Genomic DNA, 12,056 nt, shown 5'->3' with positions numbered 1-12,056 from the left:
GTGTGCATGCATGTGTGTGTGTGTGTGTGTGCCTGTATACACCTCCTTTCAGGTGCGGCAGTAGCTCTGGAGCCAGAGGGTCGCTGGTTCGGACCCAAATACAGGAGTTGTTCAGGTAGCTGGAGAGCTGCCAGGTTACTTCTTGCACACTACTGAGGTGCCCTTGAGCAAGGCACGAACCCCCAAAACTGCTCTGGTACGCTCCCTGCGTAGCATCTCTCCACCAATGCACGTCCACAGATTCATCAGCATCAATGTCTGTGAGCGTGTCGACGTCCATGAAGTATTAGTGTCACACAGAAGTCTCCTTTTTGAAGGTCTGGCGGTTCTGCGTTGGTGCTAACGTCAGTGTAGGGGGGGGGGGGGGGGGGGGGGGGCGGAGGAGGCGTGGCCAAACAGCAGTTTGTTTTGGTTTCATGCTGGAGCCCACAGACGACATCTAAAGTCCAGTTAGTTTGACCAGTGTGATCGCTCCCACGCTACACTTCCTCATCTCTGGCTTCGGAGCGGTGAGCACGGTGCAGTTCATGCACGAGCACGAGCACGCAGGTAAACAGCGGACAGCCGTCATTTATGCAGACATCAACATGAAGCCACGTCATGATCCGATGTGCAGACACTGACTCCACGAAGCGTCCTTTTTTTTTTTTTTTCAAACATTCTGGAGTCCGCCTGTCTTTTAAATGAGCACGCTTCATGACATCATAAAGCTGTGGATGTGCTGTGATACAACGAGAGGTAACCGTGCTAAGACCAGTTTGTCCAGGAGCAGCGTGAGCTCGTGTTGAACGTGCGATCGCATCTTCAGACATTTCTGATGTTTCCTTTGCAGAGACATTTAAGCCCAGGTTGCTCCCAGCAGCCTCGTCCATGGACTTCACGCTCCGCTCAGGTCCTTCTCCAGGTCTCTGTGACGTCCAACAAACACGCCACGGAGGCGATGCAGCTTCAAATCAAACTTGGCCTCTCTCCATTCACGTTGCATGAAGTAAATCTGTGCCTCAGCTCTTTATTCTACAGCAGCGCTCCGTCCATTGTTTCTTTTCTTCGGCGTCCTCGCAGCATAAATCATCTCTCCGTGAGAATCTTCAGGCTTTTTGTTTGCTCTGACAGACAGACAGGTATTGTTACCTGGTTCAGACAAAGGTGCTTTTCATGTTTGTGTGTGTGTTTTTTTTTTCTGTTCCTCTCTCTGACTGTTAGTGAACCACGAAATGTCTGCAGAGCTCCTCTGTTTGTTTCTCCACGTCAAACAGAGCAGCCGATCTGTCGCCTCTCTGCATGTGGACCTTCTGACTGTGTTTTAAACACCTGCAGGTTTCACCCTCCTCTCCTCAGTCCTCTCAGTCTGCACGGGGGGGGGGGGGCTTAAAATAATGATCAAAACATTTCTGACATGTTAATGAAATGTCAGCCCTGGATGCTGAATGTGTTGCAGCCGGTTCAAAGCAGGGTGCAGTAATCAGAATATTGTCTCGCTCTCTCTTTCTGACGAGTGATTCTCCTTTTTTTCTTCTTCTTCTTCTTCAGAGGAAATAAGAGCGCAGCCGAGCCGACATTTTTCTTCTTCTTCAAAAAACACAGATTCATCACTGACACAGAAACAATGAAATCTGCGGCTCGGAGACTATTTTTATCTAAATATACACTTAAATACATTTAAGTGACCAGGAGGGGAGTGTGCAGCGGCTCCAATAAACCAAGATAAAGCACCGCAGAGCTGCTTTGATTTGAGCGTCCTGGAACTGGAAACAAAATGGACTCTTCTATAAATCATGATAACACCATGACTGCAGGGGAAAAAGGAGGGGGCGGGGACGGGAATCCAATAAAAGATAAAAAGTAGGCCGTTAAAAAGTGAACTCTGTTGTCACGGTTTATAAAAAGGAGCTGAGGAGTGTTTGTATGTTTGGCTGAGCCTGTGCACGTACGGGGCGAGGCCGGGGGCGGGGCCGGGGGCGGGGCCAGCTTCACGCAGGTGGGACCACAGGTTGGATCACACACACCAAGCTGCCAGACAAAAACAGGAACAGAATTAAAACCTGAGGTGAAGGTTTCTACACGGACACGGTCTCAGGACGTCAACCAATGAGGCTTCATGAGCCCCGCCCCTATTTATGCTTACATCACAAAGCTTCAAGGCAAATAAAAAGAGATTCGATACAAATCATTTTGAACCCTTTACACGACGTACGGACAAATAACTGAGCCATTTAGACCAAAGTAGTTTTTTATGCGTGATTAATTCTTCACTGAGATGGTTGGCTTTTGGAGACTGCCTCAAGTGGACACTCGAGGTACTGCATTTGTTTGTTTTGTTTTCGCACTTTGAGATTTGCTTTACTGGAGGTCGTCAAGGCAGTCTGATGTCATGTGAAACACAGTCTCATTTAAGAGACAAATACTAAACATACATCACTAAATCCCCCAGAATTCATTTTGGGTGAAAAACACATGTCCAGTTTTGAATTTGTCAGGAACATAATTAAAAGTTTGAAAGGTTACTGGAGGTCGTCACTTGGCTGTCTTTAGGTTCTGAGAGTTCAACACGTCTTTTGGGCTGTTTTACAGATTGAAATAATGACACAGTTTGAACCTATTGAAGGAAAGGTGATCGAGGTCATGTGATCTGTGAATAAAAAAAAATGTCATGTGAACAAAGCAGGTTGTTCCTCTTTAAAGCCTCCCATTGAAGCTGTGTGCAGAGAATTAGAGATGTGACAGTGGGTCTGTTTCTCTGTGTGATAGCTTTGAAAGGCCGGCGTGTGTGTGTGTGTGTGTGTGTGTGTGTGTGTGTGTGTGTGTGTGTGTGTGTGTGTGTGTGTGTGGGTACTTACTGTAGATCAGGTCCATCTGAGCTGAAGCCCACTGTGCCTTGATGCTTGATTCCTGAGAAAGGGCAGGCTGCAGGAGGACGGACTAATTAACACAGAGAGAGAGAGAGAGAGAGAGAGAGAGAGAAATCAGATCTGTGTGGATTTATTTCTCCTCATTCCAACACACACACACACACACACACGCACATCTCGTGTGGATCTTTCAGATAATAACATTATAGGTGTAATCATGCATACACACCTGTGTGTGAGTGTCCCTCCGGTGTGCAGGATGGAGATGTAGCAGCTCGTGTATTCACAGTCAGGGCGACTGCGTCTCCTCTCTGAGCAGGATGTGCTCCAGTAACTCTAATAATTGGAAAATGATTCTGATAGCCTGAAACAATCTAATATATTACTGAATTTTATTAAAATAATATCAAATCAAATTAACTGCTATTCCATAATGAATTAGGTAACACGTTAGGCAGATATTAATCGCTCTCCCTCCCTGAGGCCGGAGCAGGCTGGGGGGGGGGGGCGAGGACGGGGGTGATGGGAAAGAGTGATGACGGGGGGGGCGAGGTTATTAACTCAGCTCTGGAGGCTCGCTTTAACTCGGTGAGTAAACTCTTCCAGGAATCAAATGTGACTCCTTCTTTGTGTTTCTCGAACATCCCGACATTTGCCTGCTCACCGGCTGATCCGAGGTCATGTGACCAAAGGTTTTCCAGCGTGTCACGTTACACACATGACGTGTGACGAGTTCATACCTTTATCCTCTTTCTGTCATTGGACAGAATAAACAGGAGGTCAAGCTAACAACCCTGGAAGATGAGACTTTGAGTCCTTGTTTGTACTTGATGGGGTGTTTACATGAATATTTCAAGATCGTTCCAACTCACAGCGGAGTGGGAGGCAGGACGGGAGGGGGGGGGAGGGCGGGGGGGGAGTCAGAGGGGGAGGGAGTCGGTGTTTTTAAGTCCGCTCTTTAGGCTCGCTTCACCAAGAGATCCTCCGGCTCTCCTCTCCCTCTGTGCTTTTGACCCACTTTCGGATTCCTTGCAGAAAAAGGTGCAGACACACAACCTGAGCCCACCTATACAGCACATCCTCAGAGCTGACGTGTGATTGGCTGGCTCAAACAAGCCCCCCCTGTTAATGGCTCTATAATGAGGCTGGCGTGCCATGACTTCATCCTGGCTGCTGCTCCCTCTCCGAGACTCTCCTTCAGGGGCCTCGGAGGCTCTTCATCTGGCCTACGTGGTTTTTTAATCAAGTCCAGGTCCGGGTCCTTTGAAATCCTAATCAGATGCCAGGCTGGCTGAGCAGTGCCAGATTTTTAGAGTGTCAGACCTGTGCCAGATATTTAACGTGTCAGAGCCGTGCCAGCTCTCCTTCAGCACGGCAAGCCTCCTTTAATTCCATCACGCCAATCAATTACAGAGCGGCTGCACTCACCAGTTGCCGCTCTCTCTCATATTTCGCCTTTTTTTTTTTCCTTCCTTTTTTTTGGTGTGTGACTTTGTGCAGAAATTACCTAAAGACTTTCAAAAGGAGGCAGCTGAACCCGCTGCCCCTCCACGCTGCTGTGTCTGCGAGGATTAAAGGAGGGAGATAACCACGAGGACGAGGCTGCTGATGACGCTCTCAGGAGTGGCACCGGGCTGACGAACTCTTATCCCGCAGCAGCGCTAATAGACGAGGCTTAACCCAGTCCAGAGGATCCCGGGGTTTTGTCAATTTAGGATCACTTTAGCAGGATTTCGGCGGTGTGGCAGCGTGGATTATCATTTTGCGGCCCCTGGCACGACGGGGGTATCTGCCCCCGAACCCGCGATAATGGGGTCTGCTCTCCAAAGAGGAGATAAGACGAGCGACTTATCGAAGACATTGCAGGTGTTTGCAAAGTCAATTGCGGGTGAAAGGCGAACAACTAGTGAGGATTTCAGCGCGAGCGAGTGTGAGACGCTCCCCCGTCGAGTCCTCGGCTGACGAGATTAAAGAGCCCAGGATGAAGAGTGGCGAATCGCGCGTCACCGAGACGCCAAATTTAAACACGTTGTCAGAGTTCCTGAGGAGACGAAGAACCAGGAAGTGTTTGTTTAACCTGACGCGTCCACACAAAAATCCCCCCCCCCCTTTCAAACTCCTCACCCACAAACGCTGACCCCCTTCCCCCGCCGCCGCCCCCGAGGAGCGCTGCCAGAGGCCGACAAAACACGCCACTTTTTTTTTATTTTTAATGACTAATTATTTCAGGAGGCTTTAATGTCTTTATTTGAGCTGTCACAGTCATCAGAGAGGAGGAGGAGGAGGAGGAGGAAGGAGAGAGGAAGAGAGAGAGAGGGAGAGAGAGGGAGGAGGATTAGCTCTCTCCTGGGGAAAGCAGGGAGGAGGGAGGACAGCTCGTTCCTGATCCAGGGGGTTTTCAGGCCAGGGGGGTGACAGCTGCACTGTCTTTAGCCTGGATTTGAATTTGAATTCTATCTAACGATGCAGCGCGGCGACGACTTGGCAGGGCAGTCTGCTAATCTCCCAGACACAAACGCCCGGGCTTTTCTTGTGTGCCCTCGCCGAGATTTGAGTAATTAAAGTTAAATTGAAGGGAATAAAAAATATCCTTCTTGTACCCGGGCTGTCTCGCTAATGCCAAGTGTGAATAGCCAGGTTTGTCCTCAGAACTATAATCCCCAACGCTATTTCTCTCTCTCTCGCTCGCTCGCTCGCTGAAAAGCTGAGGTGCTGCCAAGTTTTCTCCAGCTCTAAAGACAGTGATAAGGAGAGGGCGAGGGCTGCAGCCTTTCATCTGCAGGCATCTTTGAGGAAAGTGAGGGAGAGGAGGGAGGGGGGGTCTGTGAGTGAAAGTGGAAACAGCCAACTGTTCGAGAGCGTCCGTCCGTTGACCCGTCAGAGTGAAGCACCACCCAGTCAGCTGGTTCACGCTCCTCACGCCGTCCTGGACTTCAAAAGGCTCCTTGAAAGATTTCCAGGATTTTTCCAGAGGCCTCCAGGGACCGAGCCTTTCCCAGTCCCCCCGGTGAAATTAGCAGCCGTTTAAATTAACTGTATCATCATTCTATAGAAATAATCCTCGCCGGGGAATAGAGGCCGGCACGACGCCACAATTAAATACTAAATTAGAGAACATCAAATCGGCTGTTAGAGGGGAAGAATTCAAACTTCAGGATTATGTGCGCGCGGACAAATTAACAGTGAACTATTTTACAAAGGACTGCAGGAGAATTAGAGGGCTGAATTAAATGCAATCAATTACTCTGTCTTCATCCATATTGCTCTGATTCTTACAGCGTGTGCTGCTCATTACGTCATTACATGAGGGACGGTTCACCTGCACGCGAGTTGGCGTGACGAGCGCCACGTCAGCAGCGAGCAGGAAGCTAACGCCTCAAACAAGACGCTGCGTATCGTCAGAAACAGCTTGTGATCGAACGCGCTCGCGGCGCACGAGTTTGTTCACTCCGAAGTCGTGACGTTGCTTTCAGACTCTCGGAAATATTTCGGCTAAAACAGATCGACTACAAAAACTGATTAAGAAGAAGAAACACAGGGAGAAGATGAGCTAGCTCACGCTGAGGAGGTGAACGCAGTGAGTCGATGGCGTTTGTCGAGCGCGAGCCACCATCACGGTGAACAAAAGTCACGAGATGGGAAAAGAAAGCCGCAGCAGTGACGGGCAGGTTTGCGGCGTGTTCAATCGTAATGTTTGTTTTTTTTCCTAAGTTCGAAGAAAAATGTGCACGGTGCTCCATCTCCGTCCCGCGGCGAGATGGCGGCCACGAGGAGCCGTGAACGAGATCAGAGGAAAATGAGAGAAAAGAAAACTGATCAACTTAAGTCCTTCATACCTGTGTGTCTGTGCATCAATGATCCTTCTCTCTCTCTCTCTCTCTGTACAGTGAACCTCGCTCGCCCCTCTTGCAGTGTGTGTGTGTGTGTGTGTGTGTGTGTGTGTGTTGATGTTTACAGCAGGGACAGCAGACACACACTGAGTCAACAGAGGAAGACTTAAAATCTCCCCGTCCATCTGTGTGACGAAGACGAGGAGGAGGAGGAGGAGGAGGAGGAGCGACGGCCAAATTAACCCGGGACTGCACGCACAACGTGTGTGTGAATGTGTGTGTGCTTACTGTTTACACACCAGTGCATGCTATGATGATGATGTGTGTGTGTGTGTGTGTGTGTGTGTGTACAGTATTAACAGATCAGTGTCTGCTGTATGTGAAGGTTCAGTGACACTTTTGTCTTGGCTCTTTGTTTCTCTGCTGACTCAGAGGACAACCACCTCGCTCGCCCGCCCTCTCTCTCTCTCTCTGCTTTCATACAAAACTCTGAACCACAAAAAGCTCTTGGTGTGTGTGTTTTGTTTTTTTAAACTCAGACTTCATCCAGAGTTTCCTGCCCCTGCTGTGTCGTCTGATCCAGGGAGCTCCTGAGGCTCTCTGGGTTCGAGCTCACAGTCTTGCACACCTGCACCACCAGGTAACACGAGACCTCTCCTGTCCTCCACTTTCCCCGTCGCTCGTTCAAACCTGTCCAGCTTCCATCTGCAGACATATTTACCCCGAGGAAGACCTCTCACAGACCTTCCTCCTTTTCTCCTCCTCGTGCATCTCTCGTGTCGACAGTTTCACAAACTGTTTGTGTGCCCTTAAAGAATCATACAAACAAGGTGACCCACCTTTCCTGCAGGTACGCCCTCTCTCTCTCACGGACGGGCTGCTTCCTCCCTCTCTGTGTGCGTCCTGCGTTGGGTGTGATCTCACAGCTCAGGATGCAGTTGTGTTGTATTGATAGGCTCATTCATCAAAGCTCCTGCAGACAGCTGCAGATGGCTAATTGGGCCTTTTTACGGCCTCTCGGTTTATGCAGAGTTCTGATATAAATTAAGCTCATGAGGCGGCGCCCCCTTCGTGAAGCTGTGCGTGGACGGGCCTTCGTCTGATGAATTCCTGCTTTTATTGGAGCGCAGACCTCGGAGGCTCCGCTCAGATGGAATATTGTTTTAATACATACCTGTCTGAGGTAATTAATTACAGCCTGCTGCATCGCCTGCAGACAAACTCGCAGGGAAAAAAATCTCCCTTCGTCTCTCTGCTCGAGTTTTCCCCTCCCTCCGTTTGTCTCTGCTCCTCCCCGTCTCCCTCCAGTCAGGAGACACTTTAATCACTGTGTGAGGAGGCCCGTAAACACACCGCCACACCGGAGGGACGGCGTGTGTGAAGAGACGAGAGAAGGAGCGAGACGGCTCGGTGACGTAAAGAGATGCTCAAACATGGATTTGACTTCATGATCATTTTAAAGTTAAAGCATTCTTAGCTGCACAAGACAGTTTGTTAGAATCGCTCTCAGGCCTCAGGTTGTTTTGTTTTTTTTAATAATATTGAAAAAGAAACTTTTTGTATTTTGACCTCTTCGAGAATAATGTAAAAAGACAAAAACTATTTACAGTGAGAAACTCTTTTGTTCTATTTTTTTTTTGGGAAAAAATAGTTTTAAAGCTTCTTAGATCAGAATCAAAAGATTCACAATAAAAACACTTTAATAAAAGGAAATTAAATACTTTTTTTAATTCTCTTTCTTCTGTCTTTTTATTTTGTTTTTCTCTGAATCTGTAACGTGGTTCATTTTTTTGTACAAAAAAAATCTGTATTTAGCTCAGGTTATTAAACAACAGCCCGCTTCTTTGACCAAATAAAAAAATAAATAATTTTCATAGTTAATAAAAAATGTTGAAAATAATCAAAGCTGTTAAAAAAGAATAATATTGAACATTTTCTATTTGATTTGATCTTTCAGGCCTCGCTAACATGAACAAGAAAAATAACACAATATGTCATCTGAATGAGGCCTCGGGACAAAATCTTATGATTCTTCGATTGACGTTGGGGGCCGCAAAAAATCCCCTCAAGGGCCACAAATGGCCCCCGGGCCGCCCTTTGGACCCCCCCTGCTTTAACCCCTTCACAGGTGAAGATGGCTGTTTACAGGATGGGGCTGGTGGCTGCAGCTGTACGAGGGAGTGTGGATGCACATTCCTCCATGTGCAGTCCTGTCTGGACCTGACTGAGCAGTCAGAGACATGTGGCTTCACTGCAGAACAGGTCTATTCATCCTAAATCTATAAATCATACCTGCATGTGTCTCCTCCTTCAGTTCCCTGCGGGGAAGGCCGTTTGTCTGACCGCGAGCCGACAGAGAGCTGCGGGAAGACTGAGCCTTTTTTTCGGCTTCTGTTGCCAGTCATGCAAAGCATTATGGGTAGAATTTCTAGCCTTTCACAACAACAGCAGCAGCAGCAGGCTGATGAATCGTGGACAGACCTGGACTTGAGGTGCAGAATCTCACAGACGTTTGATCAGACAACAAGAACGCCAACATCCGCCCGCTCGCCATCCCGACCAAGATGAAAACCAATGAGCAGAGCCGACATCAGTCTGTGCAGTCGTCTGTCCATTTAGAGAGACAGTGGTGTCTTTGGAGCAGCCAATCAGGAGTCAGCTCGTCGTTGTTTACTTCAGAGGACTTTTAACTTCGACCAATCACAGAGCATCCTCCTCGTGCAGCACACGTTTTGGTGCCTGTGTGAAAACAGACAAAACTTCAGGTAATTATGAAACAATGGAACAAACAGGTCCACGAATCAGACCAGAGCAAACGATCCAATCGGTGAGAAAACGCCCCACGGAGCAAAAGAAACCTCAGCAGTGAAAATCAGGAAACACGTCAGAAGTGCCATAAAGTCAAATAGTTTCATCCTTCATGGTTTTTTCTGTGTTTTGGGTAAAAAGAGTTCACGCCTCTCAGTGTTGGCGCCGATGTGGGTCACGGCTCTGCGCGAGACGCTTTGCATGATGGGAACAAAGCGCCGACGATTTATTGATGATTCTGCAACAAGTCAGATCTTAATGAGATCTTTTTATGTTTGTGGATCTCTAACAGGATTACGCGTCACACTGTGATACCGCTCGACGTGCAGACGGCGTCCTCTTTCTGAAAATCATATTAATCTCCTCCCACATTTGTATTTAAAGCAGAATAATTGAAAATATTTAGCCGTGGCAGCGGTACAGTAATTTCGCTGCTCATAACGGCGTGCGTTGATGAGAGTGATCCGTCCGTGCACAGGGATCAGTTTGAACTGTAACAGGATTGAAATGTGCTGGATTAGTGCTAAAGCTAGGATCTACAGCAAATTAACAAATATTTATCACACGTCCTCGTTTGTGTGCGACGTAACCACGGGGATGTGTTCCGGTTAAGACGACGAGCGTGCGAGGGAAACTTCAGGCTGTTAATCGGTCAAAGCGACAACAAACAGGAGTGTGTGACAGCCATGATTTAATCCCTGATTTTCATTCACTAATCGTTATTTAAATGAGAGTCAGAGAGGAGAACCAGGATGTGTTACACGTCTATTTTGGGTGAATTAATGTTCGTCGACACGTGTTGACAAAAAAGTGGAAACGGCCTCATGATTTGCTCATTTGCATACAGCAGCATGTGCGCGTGGAGCCGTTTGTTGTGTGCAGTTATTTCCCCTCCTGCAGCTCACTCGCCCTCTCTCTCTCTCTCTCTCTCTCTCTCTCTCTGACTTTATGTGTTTCCTTTAAATTAAGTAAACTGGCTCCTCCAGGCTCCATAAATCCTGCACAGAGAGCAGCACAGAGTGGCTCTCCTCCCCTCTGGTCAGTGGATTTACCGCGGGAGTAATAACTGTCAGGACGAATGCTCGCTAAAGTGGCGGACAGCGGCGAGCGAGGGGGGAGTATTTATCACGGTATTGACTTTGTGACTGCCGTGTCGTGAACTCTTTTGTCATAAACTGGAGCAGCGCCGCAGATCGATCCGAGGAAAACTGCTGTCAGCTCGACTCCCAGCGAGCATTGCTTTTCCTGCAGCCACTTAGAGGGGCTGATAAATGCCCCCCCCCCCCTCCCAACCCCACCCGCCCGCCTGCTGCAGGAACAAGAGCGTGGCCTGAGGGAAAACACACACACACACACACACACACACACACAGGCTGTCCTGCTAATACACACTCTTCTTACACACACATCAGGAGGAGGAGAAAGGAAGTTCTGAATCAGGAAACATCTCGGCTGTGAGCAGCTGAATATTCTCTGATTTTATAGAGCGGAGGGGGAAACCTACGAACGCCAGAGTCGTCAGCTTTAATGTGTCTGAAAACAGCTCGGAGAGTTTATCAGCTCCTGATCGGATCCACAATTCAACAATGCACAAAAAGGATTTTGAGATTTGATGATTAAAAAGCGGATATGGGAGGACGACATCGCCTGTCGTGGTTACGTTATGCGCTCCATGTTCTGAGGCTGTGGTCCTGGTTGCAGCAGGCGTTGGTTCAAATCCCACCTCGGCCCTTTGCTGCACATCACCGCTCCCTCTCTCCTCCCCCTGGTAACACTTCACACCTCTCAGCTTCCCCACATCCTCGCGCCTTATTCAGAGGGTTTTAATGAAGTGATGATAAATCTGCACCGTTTGACTGACAGGTGATCATCACACACACATTTATCTGTGGGCGTGTCTCAGTGTAAGCTTTGTTTCACCGTGATTTAAAGAGGACTCACTTCTTCTTCGTCTAAACCAGCCAGTCTCCTGCAGAGACTGACAGAGACATCAGCCCGTTGTAAAAAATGACATCTCTCGCTCTCTGCGCTTCATCAGTGAGCTGACCTTTGCAGGGACCCCTCGCTGAGTGATTAAACCTCGCTCTGCACAGGTTGTCAGGATCCAGGTGTTGAAAGGAAGAGGTGGTGGGGGGGGGGGGGGGGGGGGGAGCTCCTGTTGCTCGTGTGCAGACGTAATTTTTTATCTGAGTTTGCAGAACGCCATGGACGGCCAGGTCGCAGTAACAGCCGGCTAAGCAGGTTGACCATCGAGCAGACACGAGAGGACAGAAAGTCCATCATCACTAAATGGGGTGAAATTGGTCTCTGAGGTCTGAAAGGTAAAGAAAGGAGAAAGGTGTTTAGGTCTGGGGGGGGGGGGGGGGGGGTGTTGGTTGAGGCATCATGCTTCATTCCTGGGAAACCTTTCGCTGATCCCAGGGTGCTTCATCTGGCCCCGGTCCAAAATGCTAACAGACAACGAAGGTGGAGGAAGAGTAGGAGCATGAGGAGTGTCAGCGGGGCGAGAGATTTATAACAAGAAGACACAAACTGGCTCGTAAATCACAGCCAGAGGCTTTCAGGTGAG

At 48.6% G+C, this 12,056-nt stretch overlaps 1 long non-coding RNA gene across 1 annotated transcript; it reads right to left on the bottom strand.

Moving 5' to 3' along the window:
• Positions 1 to 1,680: 1,680 nt before the first annotated feature.
• On the bottom strand, positions 1,681 to 9,234 carry LOC306840355. Its single transcript, XR_013781318.1, has 4 exons — positions 9,161 to 9,234; positions 3,079 to 3,185; positions 2,838 to 2,919; positions 1,681 to 2,010 (listed from the first exon to the last, which is right to left on the bottom strand). It is a non-coding gene; the product is annotated as an uncharacterized lncRNA (long non-coding RNA).
• Positions 9,235 to 12,056: the final 2,822 nt, after the last annotated feature.

Source organism: Symphodus melops, assembly GCF_947650265.1.
Source record: "Symphodus melops genome assembly, chromosome: 19".
Classification (NCBI taxonomy): Eukaryota; Metazoa; Chordata; class Actinopteri; order Labriformes; family Labridae; genus Symphodus; species Symphodus melops.
This window is presented reverse-complemented; position numbering and strand designations above follow the sequence as displayed.